The sequence below is a fragment of the Gossypium hirsutum genome, chromosome D03, assembly GCF_007990345.1.
Source record: "Gossypium hirsutum isolate 1008001.06 chromosome D03, Gossypium_hirsutum_v2.1, whole genome shotgun sequence".
Lineage (NCBI taxonomy): Eukaryota > Viridiplantae > Streptophyta > Magnoliopsida > Malvales > Malvaceae > Gossypium > Gossypium hirsutum.
Genome location: NC_053439.1, coordinates 16,153,420 through 16,158,916, shown reverse-complemented (window position 1 = coordinate 16,158,916; position 5,497 = coordinate 16,153,420). Strand labels below are relative to the sequence as shown.

Sequence of the window (5,497 nt, the reverse complement as noted above, 5' to 3'; positions counted from 1 at the left end):
GAATTTACAACAAATGTAGACCTCATTATAACATGTAAACCCCCTAGTCAAGAGTGTGTATAAGCTCTTCATATGGTCATTTTTATAACGAATTATGGTCCATACACATACTTGATAAAGTAAAGGTATTTATGTGGTGGATGTTTCAAAACTTATTACCACTAATCATAATCTTTCTTAGAACAGTGTCCTTGGGAATGTTTCGTGTAACTATTATGGTTCTTCATTTCAGGATCAAGACCATGTCTTCAATGCTTGTGTTTTACTTTCTTATATTTAGTGGTTGTCAAATTTCTTGTTTAATCTCTCTTAGTCTAGTGAATCTTTTTCATCTTGGCTGATGAAAGTTGGCCCCTCTTCTACTGTGGATCAATTTGGAAAATTCCTTGTTACTTTGTTGTCTATTTAGGGGGAGAGAGAAATTTTTTTAAACATGAGAGGGTTGTTCATCCCTTATAGCATAGGTTGCTTACTATTTGGTCATTTTTAGGGAGTTTGTGTCTAATGATCATTTTGATTGTCTCTTTGTTGGCATGATTATTGCTTCTACAAGTTGGCTCCATTGTGGTATAGTTAAGGTCAACTTTGATATGGCATTTATCAAAGTTCTAAGCAAGGAAGTTCAAAATTCATGGTTTGCAATGATCAGGACTTGCTTTGGGGGGTACCTATTTTGTCAGATGATCCTTTATTTGATTTTTTTGCGAGGTAGCTTGATAACTCTAAAATATAAAGTTATCTTCAACATTTTTAAACTAGTAATTCATGCAAATTTTGAGTGTTTGATAAAAAATTTTGGAATTTTTGTTATAATTTTGTCTTATTAGTTGATACTAACATGAAATTGCTAATTTGATCATTTTATATACTAAAACACACGATTTTTGCAGCTTTTGAGACAACTGATGCACTAGAGGAAAAGTCAGTCTTGAAGCTCACCTTTTAATGTTCAATGGTGTAGCATTTCTACTGCATAAGCCATTCAAAAGAGGGTTGATATATTGTCATGTTTGGACGCCCAATTAAAGGCTTATTGGACTCTGAAAATTCTCTTGACCCAGCCCAAGAACTTGGTTAACAAAAATGGATAGCTTGCCAAGGAAATAAGAGCCCAAACCATCCATTAAAGTGGAGCAACCGTCCATAGAGTTTCCCAAATCATCCACCCAAGACTTGGCAAAACATTGAAAATTAGCCACAAAATTCCTACATGTGACTGTCCAACCCCTTCCTCATTTCAAGGTTTTTATCCCATAAATCAAGAATGAGTCAAGCAAAAATAGCAAAGCCATCCACCCAATTTCCTTAAAGCAAGGGTCAGCTATGTGAAGAGAGATTTTCAAGGATCTCATTTGCTAAAAATATCTAGCCTTTACAAGTATAAATAGCCCCTAGCTATTCACTCATTTCACTCATCACTCACTCATTCTCCACACATTTCTATTAAATGTTCTACATTCTTGTACAACAAATTTGTACATATACTGTGTTTATTATTTAACTTTCAAATTAATTTAATTTAATAATTAATATAATTCTCGTGACAGTTAAATTTAATACAAATTGTTTTTAGATTCTATTCGTTTCAACTATAGGGTATGATCCTTTAGGCTATTGTAACATTTGTAGTAATACTAGAACACTTCTAACATTACAAGCAATGAGTGGCATCTAGCAATGCTTCATCGCTGCCCAAGTTACAAGAAGTCGTGGTTCGGCATAACCTTTTTGCGATAAATTTTCTTGTATTATATCCTTTTTTCCTTTATATCTTGGTTGGACACAAGTCAAGGAATAATCACACTTGCAAATTCCAATCTCATGTTTCTTGATACCCGAAGTAGACTACCATAAACAAATAAGTGTAATATCTCATATTAACTTATTTGAGCATGACCATGCATTTCTAGTCTCACTTCATCAACTAGCCTAAGGTATTGCTCCCATTATGTAGGAGGGTCAAATCCTATCTTGATCAATCATATCCTACTACATAGATTGTGGCATACCCAACATCAGTCTTTATAGTACAACCTGTTATAGTAGGCGTTTGAATGTATCAAAATATACAACTCACTATGTTGGGACAATGATGATCTCAAGTCTAAGGATCGTATACATAGTTATCATTATGAGTAATGTTGTGATTATTATATAATAATCCAAGAAACATACTTATAGCGGGTCAGTCCAATATGTCATTCTCTAACATATACTCATGTATTGATTTTGACATCCCTATGTCAATGACTACACTTTGTCATCAATCAACTACATATTAGTCTTAATGCACTATTATTTTCGAAGCCCACAATAATACTTAACTAAGGATCTTTTAAGAATAATTATATTATCCACGGGACATTATTATAAATCAGTTTATTTTACACACACAGAAAGTGAAACTAAAATAACAATGGCAATGTCTTTTATTAATAAACAAGGTAGAATGAATATGTGATTACAACCGTCTCATGATTGGTCATTGGGCATACTCTAACAATTAGCACAATATCTGAATGGTGCATGTTTGATCTTTTTATGATAAATTAGGTCAAATTAGTAATAATATTGAAAACAATTTATTACCTTGCATAACCTTAGGATTAATGTGATTAAACTATTTCAGTATAGAAATATCATTGTTACCTCACATAATATGACATTTGCTTATGAAAATTACTAAGTTGATTGAACATAGACATATGCTAGAAAAGATTAATAATTTAATAAGTGTGATTTCATGGGTTAATAAATAGTCGAGTTGTCATGGATTTCTTCCGTAACATCATTAACATTGTTTTAATAATTCTAACTTAGAAAAGACAATTAATCTAACTCTTTCATTTCATAGTAATTAAACTTGTGAAGTGTTACTTATTGCTTTGTGTTTAGATCTTTCATTCATTTTTTGCATACTTAGTTAATTTTAGTTAAATTAATTAGTTAATTCAATCTATTCACAATTATTTCCATCACCAATTTGTTAAGGTTTTATTTTCATAATATTTTCCTATACAGTCCTACGGAGACAATAATTCTTACTTACAACTTTATTACTTGTTGACAACTGTGTACACTTGCATATCATTTGAATATTTTGCAATAGTTTTTGGTGTTGTTGCCGGGGACTATTTTAAGACATTTTTTGTAAAGTTAACTATTTTTCCAGTTTGTTTTTCCTTCTATTATTTTTAACTTAGTTATTTTTGTGGTTTTTTCTTTTCAGATCTTTATGAGCATAAATCGAATTATTGACTTACTACTAGTTGACCCAGAAATCGAACGAACTTTTAGGCAAAAAAGAATAGAAAGACAATCCTAGAGACAAGCTAAAAAATGAATATTGAAAATTAGAATCAAGATTAAGGAAATGGAGTTGTTTATGCTCAAAATTCGATCATTGTTGCTGATTACAGAGACCAAGCCATAACATAGTATGTCACGCCGCTTTTTCATGAACTTAATCTGGGTATTGTGATACCCAAGATTGAGGCATTGTAGTTCGAGTTGAAGCATGTAATGTTCCAAATGCTTCAAACAACTGGCCAGTTCAGTAGGATGCTTACTGAGGATCTATGAATCATTCATGGAGGTGAGTGATTCCTTAAAACTAACCGGAGTGACCGAAGATACATTGAGCCTAAATTTTTTCCCATACTCGTTGAGGGACAGAGCACAAGCATAGCAGAATTCATTGCCACCTGGTTCTATTTCCACATGGCTAGAGTTGGCAGAATGCTTTCTAATGAAGTACTTTCCACCCAACAAAAAGGCTAAGTTTTGAAATGAGATCACTAATTTCAACAATTGGATGATGAATCCTTGTATGAGGCATGGGAGATATTCAAAGAATTGTTACAAAAATGCCATCACCATGGGATTTCACAGTGTATCCAATTAGAGATATTCTACAATGGTCTTAACCCATACATTAGAATGGTGGTAGACGCCTCTACTAATGGTGCACTTCTTTCTAAGTCGTACAACAAGGCTTATGAAATTGTTGAAAGAATTGCCAGCAATAACTACCAGTGGCCAACCAACTGAGTAACCACACGAAGAAGAGTGGCAGGAACACATGAAGTTAATGCTCTTACATCCCTTGCGGCTCAAGCATCTTCTATATCCTCAATGCATAAGAATTTTACTACTAACAGTTTCAATAATAATATGATAGGACAGCTACCAAACCAATTTGAAAACATTTCCTGTGTGTACTGTGGAGATGGACACTTTTTTTGAATTTTCCCATCAAACCCATAATCTATTTATAACATGGGTAATCAGAATCAGAATAGAAGTGGGTCAAGATCGTGATAAGTCTTGAAAAGAGTTATATTTTTTGCCTCTAGACTTGGTTAATTGTTCGTACTTGAGTAAATTTAGTTGCATTTTAGGAAATTATATTAGTATTTTTATAACATTGCATTACTTTTACTTGGAAGGAAAGGAATTACGTGCTATTTATAGTAGGTGCAGAAAGGAGTAAAAGAAGTGAAGGAGTGAAGTTTTGTCATGAAAAAAGGTTGGATAGATTGCCAACACTGTAACACCTCTAACCCATATCCGTCGCCGGAAGACGTTTACGGAGCATTACCGTAAAACCATAATTCGAATCATACATTTCCAATCAAGTCAGAAATCATATCTTAGTCCATTCAAACACAAGCATATCGTCCCTGATTTGAGCCCTTGAGGCCTTAGAAACACTTTAAAAATGCCCGTGTCTCAAGCCATGTGGACATTCAAAATAGGGACATACGGCCGTGTTCCAGCATGTGTAACTCTCTAACTTGGGTCATACGGCCAAGCCACACGCCCCTGTGCCAGGCCGTATATCTTTCAAAAAGCAACCATTAAAACCTACAAGGGACACACAGCCGTGTCGCATGGCCGTGTGTTACACACGACTAAGACACATGCCCGTGTCTTAGGCTATGTGGACAGGAAATAGGCCGATTTCAAGCCATTTCTTTCACCCAATTCAAGCTCACACCTACAAGTCACATGCACATATAATCAAGCTTCTAAACATACCTAAAACATGCATGGTAGGCTAATTAATATGGTATCTATCTATACAAACAATATGCCAAAAGACACCTCAAACACAATGTAACGAACATACATAAATATGTGCATATTTAATCATTCATCAACTAACTTATTTCCATACCAAAACATATCACAATTGATACATATCAACAATACCATATTAGCCTCATGCCATATCAAAATAACCTTACCATTTGGGTCATTTCTCACATGCATCAAAACTATTGAAATGACACAAATATAGCCATTTCCAAATGGTTCCAACAACCGACATATATACAAACCATATTTCAATCATGCACATCTGTTCAAAACCTTTCCAAAGTATACCATAACTTGACCATATTGAGGTCAATTCATCACCTACCATTTTGGCCATTTAAACATGTATTAACACTTTGTCAAAATAACTCCCAACAATAAGGCATCAAAAGTACCA

The 5,497-nt window shown here is 33.8% G+C and overlaps 1 non-coding gene across 1 annotated transcript; it reads right to left on the bottom strand.

The window, feature by feature from the left end:
* Positions 1-3,778: 3,778 nt before the first annotated feature.
* Positions 3,779-3,884, bottom strand: LOC121215871 (small nucleolar RNA R71). Its single transcript, XR_005911840.1, has one exon. It is a non-coding gene; the product is annotated as a small nucleolar RNA R71 (small nucleolar RNA).
* Between the last annotated feature and the right edge of the window lie 1,613 nt (positions 3,885-5,497).